At 43.2% G+C, this 17,092-nt stretch overlaps 1 protein-coding gene across 6 annotated transcripts in view; it reads right to left on the reverse strand.

Annotated features, from left to right (window-relative positions):
- The window catches only part of LOC114670456 (uncharacterized), a 45,274-nt gene that overhangs the window by 18,580 nt on the left and 9,602 nt on the right, over positions 1-17,092 (reverse strand). For 5 of the 6 annotated variants that reach the window (XM_077951399.1, XM_077951400.1, XM_077951396.1 and 2 more), the window contains exon 4: positions 16,703-16,796. The gene's annotated coding sequence lies outside the window, so the exon portion shown is untranslated. Of the gene's footprint in view, positions 1-5,547; positions 5,668-16,702; positions 16,797-17,092 lie in introns of those variants that run through there. The other variant, XM_077951401.1, reaches the window with a different exon arrangement.

Here is a 17,092-nt window from a genome sequence, read left to right on the forward strand (position 1 = left end):
ATCTTACAACTTTGCTGAGCTTGTTTATTACCTCTAATAGTTTTCTGTGGATTCCTTAGTATTGTCTATATGCAAGATCACGTCATATGCATACAGAAATGGTTTACCTCTCCTTTTTAAATCTGGATGCCTTTTAGCTTCTTTTATTACCTTATTGCACTGGTCAGAGCCTCCGGTACAATGCTGAATAGAAATAGTAATAATGGGCATTCTTGTCTAGTTCCTGATCTTAGGAACAAAGCATCCAATCTTTATTTATTTATTTATTTATTTATTTATTTATTCATTCATTCATTCATTCATTCATTTATTTATTTTTGACACAGGTTCTCACTCTGTCACCCAGGCTGGAGTGCAATGGTGCAATATTGGCTCACTGTAGTCTCTGCCTCCTGGGCTCAAATGACCATCCCACCTCAGCCTCCCAAGTAGCTGGGACTACAGGCACACACCACCACACCTAGCTAATTTTTATGTTTTTTAGAGATGGGGTTTCACCATGTTGCCCAGGCTGGTCTCAAACTCCTGAGATCAAGCAGTCCACCTGCCTCAGCCTCCCAAAGTGCTGGGATTACAGGCGAAAATCACCATACCCGGCCTCAATCATTAATCATTAAATATTATATTAGCTGTTGGTTTTTTAATAGGTGTTCTTTATCAGGCTGAGGAAGTTCTTTTTTATTCCTAGTCTGTTGAACATTTTTATTATGAAAGGATGTTAAATTTTGTAAAATGCTTTTTCTGTGTCTGTTGAGATGATCATGTGGTTTTTCCTTCTTCTATTGATGATGTGTATTTTTATGGATTGATTTTTTGATATTAAACCATCCTTGCATTTCTGGTCATGGTGTATAGTTTTTTTTTTTTATGTTGCTGGATTCAGTTTGCTATTTTGTTGAGAATCTTTGCATCTTTATTCATAAGGGATATTTGTCTGTAGTTTTCTTTTCTTGTGATGTCTTTGTTACATACATCTCTTTGTTAGGGAGGAAAATCTTTCCCCAAAGTCCCCTGTCAGACTTTCCCACAGTTCTCATTGGCTAGACACCTAATAGGATGGCTGTAATAAAAGAGAGACAATAACAAGTGTTGGGGAGGATGAGGAGAAATTGGAACCCTCATTCATCACTAGTGGGAATGTAAAATGGTACAGCCACTTTGGAAAACAGTTTGGAAGTGCCTCAAAAAGTTAAACATAAAAATTACCATATACAGGCCGGCCGCGGTGGCTCAAGCCTGTAATCCCAGCACTTTAGGAGGCCGAGATGGGTGGATCACGAGGTCAGGAGATCAAGACCATCCTGGCTAACACGGTGAAACCCCGTCTCTACTAAAAAATACAAAAAACTAGCCGGGCGCGGTGGCGGGCGCCTGTAGTCCCAGCTACTCGGGAGGCTGAGGCAGGAGAATGGCGTGAACCCGGGAGGCGGAGCTTGCAGTGAGCTGAGATCCGGCCACTGCACTCCAGCCTGGGCGACAGAGCGAGACTCCGTCTCAAAAAAAAAAAAAAAAAAAAAATTACCATATACAATAATGTCAATGTGTCCCATTGGCTACATGGCCAACCCTTGCTGTAAGGGATACTGGAGAACAAATTACTAATATTTCAACTTCTATCTTGGAAGATAGGCTCTTCCAAGAAGGGAAACAATGGAAAGGAATGGCTATTGGATAAAATGTCTGTTTCAGAGATCACATAGGTATTGGAAAGACTGTTCTGATTATGGTAAGGAGGATTAGCCAGCATAAGAAAGGCTGGACTTAGGAAAACCAAGTAGGAAGCCACCACAAACAACCAGGAGTGAGATGTTAAGGCTGAGGCCCAGACAGAAAGTACCTTCAGGCAAGAGCAGAGGCATTTCTCCTGCTGCCACTGGGGATAACTTTGCTACACTCACTTCTCTTTCTCCTCCAATCTAATACCCCTTGTACTATGGTGTAGGGATGGCCTGGGAGTCAGGAGGTCCAGATTCTATTTCAGCCTTGTCTGTGGTTGTATTAGTTAGGGCAAAGGCTAGCCCTGAAGTAAAATGGCTTATACAAGACAGATCATTATCTTCCTCTCACATAACAGTCCAGGGAAGTAGGCAGGCTTGTTTCATGAAGTCATCCAGAGTCCCAGGCTGGGAGGGTGGCCCTGCAATCCTCTAGCGCATTGCTGCAATCCCTAACTTAGGGTGTTGTATCAAAGTTCCAGCTAGAAGGAGGAGGAAATAGTGGAAGACACTAGTCCAGTGTCTTCAGCTTGAGTCCCAGCACACTTCTGCTCCAGTTCCATTGCCAAAACTTAGTCACATGGCCATACCTGACATGGCTGGAGAATGTAACCCAGCTGGGCATATCATCTAGAATGCAATCAAGATGAAGTATCAGGGAAGTGATCACATGCTCAGCCTCATGGATTTGGTGGAAAACCAGCAGTTTGCTTGGGAAAGTCCCTTCCCTGTGGTATGACCTGCTCTAAAGCCTTGGACTCAGATACCTCATGGGAATTCAGCAAATGTGGTGCCCTACCCAACTTCACCATCAGGTACCAAGAATTCACAATGAGCAGACATCTTGTCTATACCAACAGCTTGGCAGTACATTCAGAATGTGGGATTCAGAGAAACAGAAGGCATGGATCTGCGGTTAAAGACTCATCTAGTCAAACAGAACATGCTGAAACCAAGGCATGTAGATGAACTGTGTCTTGTGCATATTTAACTTTCAAGGATTCAACTCATATACAAAGCAGAGCAATATCAAGGAGGCAGGGGATAGTACTGAGCTTTTAAAAAAAACTACCCAGCAGTAAAAAACATACTCAGCAACAGAAAGTGAGTGGAATGATGGTTGCCAGGAGCTGAGGGAAGGGGACAGGGAGTCATTGTTTAAAAGGTACAGAGTTTCAGCTGGGGAAGGGGAAAAGTTCCGGAGATGGATGGTGGTGATCGTTGCACAACAATGTTGAATGTACTTTATGCCATTGAACCTACACTTAAAAATGGTTAAAACGGGGCCAGATGTAGTAGCTTACTGCTGTAATCCCAGCACTTGAGGAGGCTGAGGCAGAAGGATAGCTTGAGCCTGAAAATTTGACACCAGCCCAGGCAACATAGTGAAACCATATCTCTACAAAAAAATTTTAAAATTCACCAGGCATGGTGGTGTGCACCTGTAGTCCCAGCTACTTGGCAGGCTGAGGCGGGAGGATACTTGTGTCCAGGAGGCCAAGGATGCAGTGAACTATGATTTCACCACTGCACTCCACCTGGGCAACAGAGTGAGACACCATCTCAATTTTTTAAAATGAGGTTAAAATGGTCCATTCTCTGTTATATATATTTTACCTCAATAAAAAATAAATTTAAAAATTTTAAAAACCTCATTCAGCAGTAAGAAACTAACTGGTGAGGCACACAACAATGTAAACTATCAAAAGCACAAAAAAAGAGCTGGAGCTATCCAATATGGTAGCTACTAGCCTTGTGTGGCTATCTAAATTTAAATTAATTAAAATTAGGTAGAATAAAAATTTCATTTCTTTAGTTGCACTAGCCACATTTCAAGTGCTTAATAGCTGCATGTAGCCATTGGCTATGGTACTGGACCGTGAAGACATGGAACATTTTCATCGTTGCAGAAAGTCCTATTGGACAATGATGTTGCAGAACAAATCCACAGGGATAGAAATCAGAACAGTGATTGCTTCTTGGGGAGGTGGTTGACTGGAAAGGGACAATAGGAAACTTTCTAGGGTGATGGTGTAGGGAAAGCAAAACATTACCTCTCCCTTCTTAAGGTCTTTGGCTGGGCCTGAGAATTAAATTGATGTAAGATGGATTAACAGGAGAAAAACCTACAGATTTGATGTGAGTTTTATATGACACAAGAGTCTGCATAAGGATGCCAGGCATAGTGGCTCACGCCTGTAATCCCTGCACTTTGGGAGGCTGAGGCAGGAGAATCACTTGAGCCCAGGAATTTGAGATCAGTATGGGCAACATGGCAAAACCCTGCATCTACAAAAAATACAAAAAATTAGCCAGTGTGATGGCACGCACCTGTAGTCCCAGCTACTTGGGAGGCTGAGGTAGGAGGATTACCTGAGCCTGGGAGGTCAAGGCTGCAGTAAGCTGTGATTGCACCACTGCACTCCAGCCTGGGCAACAGAGCAGGACCCTGTTATACACACACACACACACACACACACACACACACACAAGTCTTAATACAAAAATGAAGACTCAAAGAAGTGGCAAAATCTAAGTTCTTGCCTTTTCACTGTGAAAGGCTCATATTTGTAGGGGAACTCCTCCATGCTGGTGCCCTGACAACCTCGCACATTTTTACCTAGGCTACGGGGCAAGGCTTAACCACTGCTGACCTAAGTCTTGGTGGGATACCCCTTGATCACCCAGATCATGAGAAGTCAGGTGGGCTTGCAAGGAGCTGCCACAAGGCCATCTCTCACCCACCTCTCTACCTACAGGAAGACTGTCATGGCCATTTCTCATCTGCCTTGCTGGTTCTGATGAGGCAGGCCTATCCACTTTTCCTCCTCCCCTCAGGGTACAGCTACAGGCTGTAAAGCTGCTTAGCTGCAGCATAAAATTGGCTCCTCAGCATCAGGGACCCATCAGCTCTGTTGCATGTCACTTGGCCCCTTCTGTTCCAGTGTCATCCTGTGATCAAGGGCCATGGGGAGCTAATACCACTGTTGTCTGTGTAAGTAATAAGTAATCTTAATCTATATGGGATTGATGTGTTCCCACCAGTTAAATCTATGGCAGAGTAGCAAGCTAACCTGGCAGCTTCTGATACTACTTAGAATCTGTTAGCCTATCTGACAATATCACTTTCACATCAACATGATTGTCCCATCTGGGGGTGATCTGTAGCACATCCCTCATCTGAGGTTGTCCCTGCCCATCACCCCTTCTCAGTATCCAGCCACTATGGGCCCACTAGGTCAATGCTTGGTTACTCAGAAGCTTGAACCAACGGGCATTTTTCAGACTACCACATGTAGCAAAATAAATCTTCATAATTAAAAAAAAAAAGTACACCATGTTCCCAAGCCAAATAATGGTCCTATGTGGGTTCCCATGCCCACTCCATCTCTATTAATGCAGACCATGGGGAGTAGCATTTGTTTTCTCCTGCCTTGTTTTGCTCCACAGTACAGAGCAAACAGCAGAGCTATTGGGGCCAGACAGACTTGGGCACATTTCTGGGCTTATGTGTTTTAGTTTCCTGAGGCTGTTGTACAAAATTACTACGGATACGGTGGCTTAAAATGAAAGAAACTGATTCTTCCACAATTTACTCTTTCACAATTCTGAAGGCCATAAGTCTGAAATCAGTATCACTGGGGCAAAACCAAGGTGTCGTCAGGGCTATGCTCCCTCTGGGGATCCCAGGGGAAAATCCGTTCTTGGCTCTTCCAGCTTCTGGTGGCTGTTATCATTCCTTGGCTTATGGCCACATCACTTCAATCTTCAAGGCCAGCATCTTCAAATCTCTCATCTCCATAGTCATAGTACCTTCTTTTCCATGTGTATGGGGTCAAATCTTCCTCTACTTTCCTCTTATACACATGCAACTGCATTTAAGGCCCACTCTGATCATCCATGATAGCCTTTCCATCTCAAGATCCTTAACTTAATCACATCTGCAAAGACCCTGTTTTCATGTAAGGTAAGAGATTAGAACCTGGTACCTTTGAGAGACCATTTTTCAAGCTACCGCATGTAGCCATAGGCAAGTTATTCTGTGTCACTAATCCTCAGCTTTCCCTTCTGTAAAAGAGGGGTAATAATAATGATGTTGGGATCAGGATTACATAAGCCACTCTATGCAAAACACCTATCACTGTATTTCTTATGGTTGAGTTAGCTTCCTGTTGCCTTGCTACATGGTGAAGAGCCCCTTTCCTAATCTCCTGGAGCAGTTAAGACCCCTGTCTTGGCCCTTGGTACACACTGCTTGGTGACTCCTCCTAGAGTCATAGGTCATTATTTGTAGCCACTATGATCTACTGATCGCAATTCCCAATCCAAATATCTGAGTACATACTTGGGAGTCTAAGAACTATTTTTGGGCGCCAAAGCATCTGAGAGATATAGTTTAGTTCAGACCAACATAGAATAAGAATTTCCTAGACATTTAGAGAGCTGAGGAGAAGAGTTGGTGTGTTTTTTGTTATTATGAAGATTAATTTTGCTACATCTCATAGCCTGAAAAATGCTCCTTGCTGCCAGAGTGGCCCAGGAGATTCCAGTGTGTATGAGCCCTGTAGCTACTGACATAGAACATGAGAGGAGAGTCAAGGGAATGAAGGATTCTGATCCCTACCACTTTCCCCAGCGAAGCCAGATCATGTAATGCCTTGTAAGGCACCTGAATTTTTTCTGAGTGTAATAGAAAAGCCTTGTAGGGAGGCACAACAGACATTTTTAAAGGATCTCTAAGAAAATCTCTTCTGGAACTATAATACCTCCCTACCTCCCCTTTGGGAGCTAAGAGTAAGGATTAAACTCCCTGAGGACTCCCAGGGCATACCAAAATGGTTCTTTCCCACTAAAGAAAAGTTTCATCCTACCCCTTGTCTCAATCTTGGGCCACAAAGATTCCAGGTATCCTCATTTCAGGAATCAAGGGCTTCCATTTCACTGTTTTTCAAAGTGGGATTCCCAGACTAACAGCATCAGCATCATTTCAGAACTTGTAGAAACAGAAATTCTCAAGTTGCACCTTAGACCTACAGAATGAGGAACTGGGGTTGAAGCACAGCAATCTGGACTCTACCAAGTTCTCCAAGTGATTCTGATGAAGGCTTAAGTGTAAGAGCCTCCTACAGTCATTACACACACACAAAGCAACTGATTAACCAGCCAGTGCAGCCTTTGGAGATCAAGTGATCTGCAAGTTTGGGGATCATATTACTCAAGAATCTTTTAGTTGCAAGTGGCAGAAAATTTAATTTAGACTGGCTAAAAGGAGACTTTTTGGCCCATAAAGTGGAAAGCTTAAGGGTCATCTAGATTCTGACACTGCTGGCTCTACTATAATCAGGGTTCTCTTTTATTTAGTAACTACACCCACAATAATTTGGGATTAACTCTGTGCTATGAGCTGAACTATGTCGCCCCTAAATTCATATGCTAAAGCCCTAACCTCCAATGTGCTGGTATTTGGAGATAGGGCCTTTGGGAATGTATGGTAAATGTGCATACTAGCAATAATTTAAGTATACCCTGAGAATGACTCTGTATGGCAGACACACCTGAATGTGGGTTCCAAGCTAGGAAATCTGGGAGTGGCCAACTTGGAGAGTCCTTCCTTGTGTATGAGGAACATCTGGGTCTATGAGGAACATATGGCCCATCCTGTGGAATGCAGGCCATACAGGAGATCTAGACCCTTTGTTTTAGGTTAGGTGAAGTTGCTAGGTGGAAACTGTTAGGGGGAGGGTGCTAAGTGAAAATGCTATATAAACTGCATGTCTTCTACAAGCAGTTGTGGTTCTTCTGCCCAGGCCACTACCACTGACCCATGTGGTTATCCCATCTAGCCTGCCACCACTGGACTGTATGTACCGCGGTTCTCCTGTCCAGCTCGCCACCACTGGACTCTCTCTCCTGTATGTAAGCCCCAAATAAAACCTCATGTCTCATTTGCTGGCTCTAGGTCTCTTCTTTGGCCTCTTGAACCTGGTGCCATCCCCATTGGAGTCAGTGGGGGTTTCGCACAACAGGAAGGTAATGAGGTTTAGAAATCATGGATGGGTGCGGTGGCTCACACCTGTGATCCCAGCACTTTGGGAGGCGGAGATGGGAGGATCACCTGAGGTCAGGAGTTCGAGACCAGCCTGACCAACATGGAGAAACCCGATCTCTACTGGGAATACCAAATTAGCTGGGCATGGTGGCATATGCCTGTAGTCCCGGCTACTCGGAGGCTGAGGTGAGAGGATCGCTTGAACCCGGGAGGCAGAGGTTGCGGAGAGCCAAGATCACACCATTGCACTCCAGCCTACGCAGCAAGAGTGAAACTCTGTCTCAAAAAAAAAAAAGAAATCATGAGGGTAGGGCCCTCATGATGGGATTAGAGAGAAGAGACAGCAAAGAGAGTGCACTCTAGCTCTTCCTCATTCTTTATCTCTCACGTATGAGGATACAGCAAAAAGACAGCTGTCTGTTATCCAGGAAGAGAACCCTCAGCAGACCCCAGCCATGGTGGCACTCTGATCTCAGACTCCACCCTCCAAAACTGTAAAAAAATACATTTCTGTTGTTCAAGCCACACAGTTGATGGTATTTTGTTATGGCAGCCTGAGGTAACTAGGACACTCTGTTTGGATCATATGCAGTTATAGTTGGAATGTTTGTGTCCCACTCCCCAAATTCATATGTTGAAATTTTTAACCCACAAGGTGATGGTATTAAGAGATAGAGACTTTGGGAGGTAATTAGGTCATGAGGGTAGAGTCCTGATGAATAGGATTAGTTCTTTTATAAAAGAAGCCCAAGAGAGACCTCTCACTCCTTCCACCATGTGAGGATGTAGCAAGAAGGCAGTATCTATGAGTCAGAAAGCTTGCTCTCACCAGACATGAAATCTGCCTTGATCTTGGACTTCCCAGCCTCCAGAACTCTGAGAAGTAAATTTCTGTTGTTTATGAATCACCCAAGGTATGATATTTTGTTACAGCAGCCAGAATGGACTAAGACATGCCCATTCCTAAATCAATCACCGTATTTAAGGGCTTGAGTCACATGACCACTCCTGGAGCTGAGAGTTATGTTAGTTCCACCTGAACTTTATGGCAAAGAGTGGAGAATGAGTGCTTCCCCAAATGAAAACCAAAGTGCTGTTACCGGAAAAGACAAATGCCACCAAACGTCCACTGTAGAATTTATAAGAGTTTTGACTAGGTATAGTTTCACCCAAGCCTTATGTTTTGTGCAGTACTAGACAGTCCCAGTCACGCCCTGATGATACAGCAATGCATCTCACCTCCCCCTCCTGCTGCCCATCAAATTTAGGACCTTCAGAGTTGGCCTCATGTACTCACTTCCACCCACAAGCAGAAGAGCTGGTCTAATCCCCATTCCCACAGGCCTTTTCACTCAATACACAGACTATCCGAAGGTGAAAACTTCTACTCCTGGAAGTAATAGCTTCCCTGTCAGTGGGGATATTCAAGCAGAACCTGGGTAGCTCATTGGAAGCTTGTTTAAGGAGGAGATTTGGACATTTAAGTGGAGACCATGTCTCTGATTCCTGGAGCCTCCTAAGACTGTGATAAGGCTCAAATGTATCAACTCCATCTACTGATGAATGTCAGAAATTTCACCATTAGAGACTGTCCCTTAACCAGAATTCTTAAACCCTTTAAGGTATAAACCTTTGAAATATACAGTCAAGATACTGTCAGACATTTATATATTTGATACTTCAAATCCAGAAGGTTTTCTCCGTTAAGTAAAAGAAGAGAGCCATAGGAGCTCAAAGGGAGAAGGGGATTGGGACTTTTGGCAGTTCCACCTTGGGGGTCTCAGACCCCATCCATCTCAGGTATGTTTCTATACTTCAGATTTGCAGAGGCCTCTTTCAGAATGCACATTATGCTTCTGAGGCTGTAGGTGTTTTAGCTTAGAAGCACACCTTTGCTATTGCTTATGCCAAATTGAGTATTACCAAGCTGCATGGTAGTAGCAACGGGAGGCTCAGTTGCCACAATGGAAAGAAGGCCCAGATGTGGAGCTCTTGGCTCAGCATTGGGCCAAGAGTTTGGAGGTGATCAGCCTTCCCTGTTACTTACGCATTTCTATATTGGCAAAGCTTCGCCCAGCAGGTGTTTTGCCCAAACCTTGTATGCAGTGGGCAGTGTAGCTGAGTCGGCACAATAGCTCCGTAGAGACCACAGAAACATAATTTCTCCAGTTGGGTTGGGAAAGTGACACCGTATTTTCTGAGATGGTCAATTTTGTATCTGAATTCCCCTTCCTTCTTTTTTTTACTGTGGTAAAATACACACAAAGTTTACTATGTTAACCATTTTAAAATATACAGTTCAGTGACCTTAAATACAGCCATATTGTTACACAACCATAACCATCATCTACCTCCACAACTTTTTTCATCTTACAAAACTGAAATTATGTACCCATCAAGTGACTCCCTATTCCCTTTCCCTCTTGCCCCTGGCAACCAGCATTCTGCTTTCTGTCTATGATTTTGGCTACTGTAGATACTTAACATGAGGGGACTTCAAAAAGTTTATGGAAAATGGAATGAAAAGCTAAAAATACAAAGTATAGACTTAATTTCTCACCAAAAGCTCCACTGAATTCAAGACACTTTTATAAGTGATGATACCAGCCATTTAGTCCATCCCTAAAGAACTCTGAGGGTCCTGGGAATTTAACCATGTCAACACAGTCTTTTTTATATTATTAACTGAAGAAAAATTGGTGCCCTTTACAGATTGTTTTAAGATTAGTAAACAAAAAGAAGTCAGAAGGAGCCAAATCAGGACTGTAACGTGTATGTCTTATGATTTCCCATCAAAATTCTCATAAAATTGCCCTTGTTTGATGACAGAAATGAGCAGGAGCATCATCATGGTGGAGAAGGACGCTCTGGTGAAGCTTTCCCTAGTTTTTTCTCCTAAAGCTTTGAGTAATTTTCTCAAAACACTCTCATAATAAGCAGATGTTATCATTCATTGGCCTCCAGAAAGCAAACAAACCTTTGCTGTGACTGGATCACTCCCACCTCTTGGTAACTCTTGGTTTAATTATGCTTTGCCTTCTGGATGATACTGGTAAAGCCACGTTTTATCTCCTAGTATAATTACTTAAAAAAAAATCCTTCAGGATCTTGTTTAAAATTCCCTCTGAAAGCTCTGCTCTTGTCTGCAGCTGATCTGGGTGTAAGGATTTGGGCACCCATTAACTGGAAACTTTGCTCAGCTTTTGTATTTTGTTCAAGTACTTCAACTTTAGTATTTTGGCAGAATTGTGTAAGCTGAACCAATTGAGATGTCCACCTATGTTGGCTATTGTTTCTGCTGTTAATCGTTGGTCCTCATCAATCAAGGCACAAACAAGACTAATTTTTTTCCCCACAAATGGATGTGAATGGTTTGCTGTCGTGGGCCTCATCTTCAACATAGTCTTGTCTCTTCCTAAAACAAGTTATCTATTTGTAAACTTCTGATTTTGGTGGGCATTGTCCTTAGAAACTTTTTGTAAAGCATCAATGATTTCCCCATTTTCCACCCAAGCTTCCCCACAAATTTCATGTTTGTTCTTTCTTCAGTTTTAGCAGAATTCATGTTGCTTTGTTAGAGGCTCTTTTGAAATTGACATCTCATCCTTCTAATGCCTCAAACTAGATCCTGTCCAGAATTGTTATAACAAGTTAGTATGAGTTTATGCTGGTGCAAAGAAAATTATGCACATATAAAGTAATTATTGTGGAGATCTTCCTCACACCAGACCCAGAAATTAACACAAAATAGATCATAGACCCCAAACTTAAGAGTGAAAACTGTGAAACTCATAGAAGAAAATATAGGAGTAAATCTTTGTGATCTTGGGTTCTGCAATGGCTTTTTAGATATGACAGCAAATGCACAAGTCATAAAAGAAAAAACAAACAAATTATATTACATCAAAATGTAAAACTTTTGTGCATCAGAGAACACCATCAAGAAAATGAAAACACAGGGCCAGGTGCAGTGGCTCACGCCTGTAATCCCAGCACTTTGGGAGGCCAAGGTGGGTGGATCACGAGGTCAAGACATCGAGACCATCCTGGCCAACATAGTGAAATCGCATCTCTACTAAAAATGCAAAAATTAGCTGGGCGTGGTGGCGCATGCCTGTAGTCCCAGCTACTCAGGAGGCTGAGGCAGGAAAAGTGCTTGAACCTGGGAAGTGGATATTGCTGTCAGCCGAGATCGCGCTGCTGCACTCATACCTGGTGACAGAGCAAGACTCCATCGCAGAAAAAAAAAAGAAAGAAAGATGAAAACACAACCCACAAAATGGGAGAAAATAGTTACAAATCATATATCTGGTAAGGGACTTGTATCCAAAATATACAAAGAATGCATAATTCAATGAAAAAAAAAAAAAGACAACCTTTGCCTTTGAAAATAGGCAAAGGATTTAAATAGGCATTTCTCCAAAAAAGATAGGCAAATGGCCAATAAAGAAAAGATGCTTAACATTACTAGTCATTACTAGTCATTAGAGAAATGCAAGTCATAACCACAATCAATAAAACTAAGACCCAAAATAACTGAAAAGTAGCTTAAGTATTTCCCGGGTATCTCATGGTAATACTCTCATGGGATATACTTTCAGAAGACATGGCAAATCATTATACAAATCTTCTTTCCATGTTGCTTTCTTTCTAGTACCTCCTGTCCTGTGGCTGCCCCCACTCCATGCTCTCCCTCTTTCCCTTACTTCTCTAATCAGCATGTTCTCATGTCAGTCACCTGAGCCTTGCTGGTTTCTTTCAATTCACCTCTTCCCACCTTGCCCATATAACAGGAATAATATTTTTGAAATTCTCCCGCAGGGAGCTGCCAGTCTCTCTTCCTGCTGTTATCATGGTCGTAAAGAAAGGGGCACAAGAATGCTACTTAATGGAAAAGATCCTGCCATGGGAGAAGGGTGAAGTCACAAAGGGACAGGGCAAAGTAGGTAGAAGTCTGTGTGTCCTGGCTTCCCACTGATGGTACAAATCCTGGAGAGGGTAGGGTTATATAGGATAAAGGGAAGGTCAAAAGCACCAGGGAAGGGAAGTCACAATAGAAGGTAAAGTCCCACATCTTAGGTGAAGCAAGCAAGGCTTCCCCAGACTCCTAGGTCAGGCTGGGGAGACTGCCAATGAGGATGCCTCATCGCCAGAGGTGACACTCAAAAGATTTAACAGCTAGCAAGGCAATTCCTATCACAAGACTTTGGCCCTAGCCTGGAGCAAGTTCCCAGAGGTCCTGACTATGCCAGGTTATCAACTCTTCAGACAATAGATCCTGGGGAGGCCTGAGAAGGGGGTGTCCCAGGGGAGAGTAGGGAGAAGGGCAATGAGATTGAGGGGCGAGGGGCTCTGCTATGTAGTAACTGATTGGGAGGTATTTTAGTGTTTTAATAATCACTGTGCTCTTTCTGGCAAATTGCATGTTCCAGAAATGGCCATGACAAGATCTCACATTTCACATGCTCCTCTTAATGATGCAACTGACACTTCTGCCATTAAAAAATGGGATCTAAATTCCCTTTCCTTTAATCCAGGAGGAGGAGAAGAGTGATTGACTGTGAAAGAAGTGATGCTATATGACTTCCAAGATGAGGTCATTGAAATGTGATATAGCTTCCATTTGTTTCTCTTGGGACACTCCCTACTGGAACCCAGCCACCATGCTGTAAGGAAGCCAAACAGCCACATAGAGAAGCCACATATAGGTATTCTGGTTGTTATAGACCTAATGTCCATGTACTCTCCCACTCCACCCCCCAAATTTGTATGTTGAAGCTCTAACTCTCAATGTGATGGTATTAGGGGATGGGGCCTTGGAAGTAATTAGGTTTAGATGAGGTCATGAGGGTGAAGTCCCCATGATGGGTTTAATGCCCACATAAGAAGATTAAGAGACACCAGAGCTTTCTCTTTCCACCATGTGAGGATACCATGAGAAGGCAACTGTCCACAAGCCAGGAAGAGAGCCCTCTCCAAGAACTGTAATCTGCCAGCACCTTAATCTTGGACTTCCCAGCCTCCAGAACTGTGAGAAATAAATGTGTGTTGTTTAAGCCACCCAGTCTAAGGTGTTTTGTTATAGCAGCAGGAACTTACTAAGCCATTAACTGATAGACCCAGCTGAGATCCCAGCAACAAGTCCTCACATGTGAGTGAGTGAACATTCAGATGATTTCAGCCTCCAGCTGTCAAGTCACCCTCAGCCTTTCAGCCATCCAGACGACATACAGACTAGACTTACCCACCAAGCCTGCTCAAATTGAAAACCTATGAGCAAAATGATTGCTGTTGCTTTCCAAAACAATAGATAACCAGAATCATCTTTTGCCACAGATGTCCTTAGGAATATCAGAATGACCACCTCTTCCTGGGTCCACACATGAGCAGCCCAGGCAGCACCCTCACCCCCAACTCCAAGAGGATCTGAAGCCTTTACCTACCCCCAGATGCCATCTCAGGAAGCAGGGTTGGGAGGCAAGCAACAGCTTGAGTTGCTTTAACGCTCACCCCAACAGAGAGATTGTTTTAAATGAAAAGCTACTGGGGCCGAGCGTGGTGGCTCATGCCTGTAATCCCAGCACTTTGGGAGGCTGAGGCAGGCAGATCATGAGGTCACAAGATCGAGACCAGCCTGACCAACATGGTAAAACCCCGTCTCTACTAAAAATACAAAAATTACCTGGGCATGGTGGCACGCACCTGTAGTCCCAGCTACTCGGGAGGCTGAGGCAGGAGAATGGCGTGAACCCGGGAAGTAGAGGTTTCAGTGAGCCGAGATCGCGCCACTGCACTACAGCCTGGTGGCGGAGCAAGACTCCGTCTCACAAAAAAAAAAAATAAAAAAATAAAAAAAAAAAAAAAGAAAAAGAAAAAGAAAAAAAGAAAAGCTATTTTGTTGTTTTATTTTTTATTATTCTTATGAGGGGTTTCTATACATCCATATTTGTTCTCCCAGAGTTAAATTTTTTTTTTTTCAAATAACTTCAATCTTACAAAAAATGCTCCAAAACATTGTATGAAGACTTCCCATTTTAGCCACCACTTAGACTCCCCAACTATTAACATTTTAACTTGTTTTATCATTGTCTCTCTCTGTCTCTGGAAAGAGTTCTTTTTTAAAAATTAAAGAGAACAGAGCTTGGTTCAGGTGAGATGGAGTAAGTGCACTGTGCCCCACTTCTCCCAGTGAATGCAGCTATAAAACCTGGACAAAATGCAAGGAGTTACTATTTAAGAACTTTGAAAAATTAATGGTAACAGATAGATTGAGGGATAAAACCAGAATGTGAAGCACCATGGGGCCAGCAGTTAGTTTACTATTTTTTTCCTCCAATATTTCCCGGGCTGGACTCAGTGCAGCTTGAAACCTGGAAATGTATAGCAGCGCAGACAGAGAAATCTCCAGGAAAAGTCCTCTAACTCTGGTTTAAGGAGCAGAAAAAGGCCTCCAAATGCCCAGAATGAAGGACATTTCCCTTTATTTTTCTTTTTTCAATTCACTTGTACCCTATCCCCCAAGAAGTCCTTGTGATGGTGGCAGCAACAGCAATGATGGCCTATAAAGCCTAAAACTGACAGATAAGAACCTTCCTCTACAATCAGAGGAGCTATTGTCCTAAGAGGGTAGGACAGACTTCTCTTGCTTTTTCTGTCTGTGTTCACTCACTGCTTGGTCCCAAACACAGGTATAGACATAGGCAGTGGCTGGCCTAACAGGATAAATAGGCCTCATACTTCTGATTAGAGAACCAAAAAGAGGAGCCTCCCAGAATTTAAAAAAAAAAAAAAAAAAAAAAAAGTATTAAGAAGAGAGGGAAGAGCTTGGGAAAGTAACCGAATAAAGTTGCTATGAACTTCTGGGCTCATCCCTCTGTTTTGCATGTGTGAATTAAATACTAAACAACTCACACAGACTTTCAGAACTTAACTAAAGGATATATCACTGCCCAGGTCTTAGATAGACCACTGAGTGGTGCACATATAAGAACGGTCCATGGCCGGGCGCGGTGGCTCAAGCCTGTAATCCCAGCACTTTGGGAGGCCGAGGCGGGCGGATCACAAGGTCAGGAGATCGAGACCATCCTGGCTAACACGGTGAAACCCCGTCTCTACTAAAAAATACAAAAAACTAGCCGGGCGAGGTGGTGGGTGCCTGTAGTCCCAGCTACTCGGGAGGCTGAGGCAGGAGAATGGCGTGAACCCGGGAGGCGGAGGCTGCAGTGAGCTGAGATCCGGCCACTGCACTCCAGCCTGGGTGACAGAGCAAGACTCTGTCTCAAAAAAAAAAAAAAAAAAAAAAAAAAAGAACGGTCCAAATGACAGTGGAAAACCTTTGAAAACAGAACTGACACTGAAATCACTACCCGCAGAAGGCTGGTTGGAGCTCACAGCCTAAGTCCAATATGGTCAATTATCTGTAAAAACAAAAATACCAACATTCTCGATAGGATTTTTTAAAAAGGTTCAGAATATTATGAAAATCAAAATGTCTATGATATAGTCCAAAATTACTTGACTTGTGGAAAAAACATTAAAATCTCAGCTCACACAGGAAAAGACAATCAACAGATGTCAATGCTGAAATGACACAGCTCTTGGAGTTGTCTGGCAAAGTCTTTAATGTGGCTATTACACAAATTTTTAAACAAGTAAAAATTTTAAAATGTTCAAACAATATCTGAAGAAATAATGGCTGAAAACTTTCCCTGGATTCAGGAAAAATTGAATCCAGGAACTCTTTTGTGAAACAGGTTTCACCATGTTGGCCAGGCTGGTCTTGAACTCCTGGCTTCAAGTGATCCATCCGCCTCAGCCTCCCAAAGTGCTGGGATTACAGGCATGAGCCATCGTGCCCAGCCTCAGGTATTCTTTAGAGCAGTGTGAGAACGGACTAATATAGGAGCACACACACAGAGACCAGAGAAAGATTACTCACATCTGCCTCCCTGTGTCCTAGACCATGTCACAGTGTTCTCTCAGGTCACAGTGTTCTCTCGGGTCACAGTGCCTCTGCTCTGTGTAGAAATAATCTGGAAATAAATAAAATGATAGAAAATTCATTTTTCATTTTTATTTACTTATTTTTTGAGACAGAGTCTTGCTGTGTCGCCCAGTGCAGTGGCAAGATCTTGGCTCACTGTGACCTCCACCTCCCAGGTTCAAGCAATTCTCCTGCCTCAGCCTCCTGAGTAGCTGGGATTACAGGAAAGTGCCACCACACCCAGATAATTTTTGTATCTTTTAGTAGAGATGGGGTTTCACCATGTTGGCCAGGCTGGTCTCAAACTCTTGGCCTCAAGCAATCTGCCTGCCTCATCCTCCCAAA

The sequence above is a fragment of the Macaca mulatta genome, chromosome 10 (genome assembly GCF_049350105.2).
Source record: "Macaca mulatta isolate MMU2019108-1 chromosome 10, T2T-MMU8v2.0, whole genome shotgun sequence".
Classification (NCBI taxonomy): Eukaryota; Metazoa; Chordata; class Mammalia; order Primates; family Cercopithecidae; genus Macaca; species Macaca mulatta.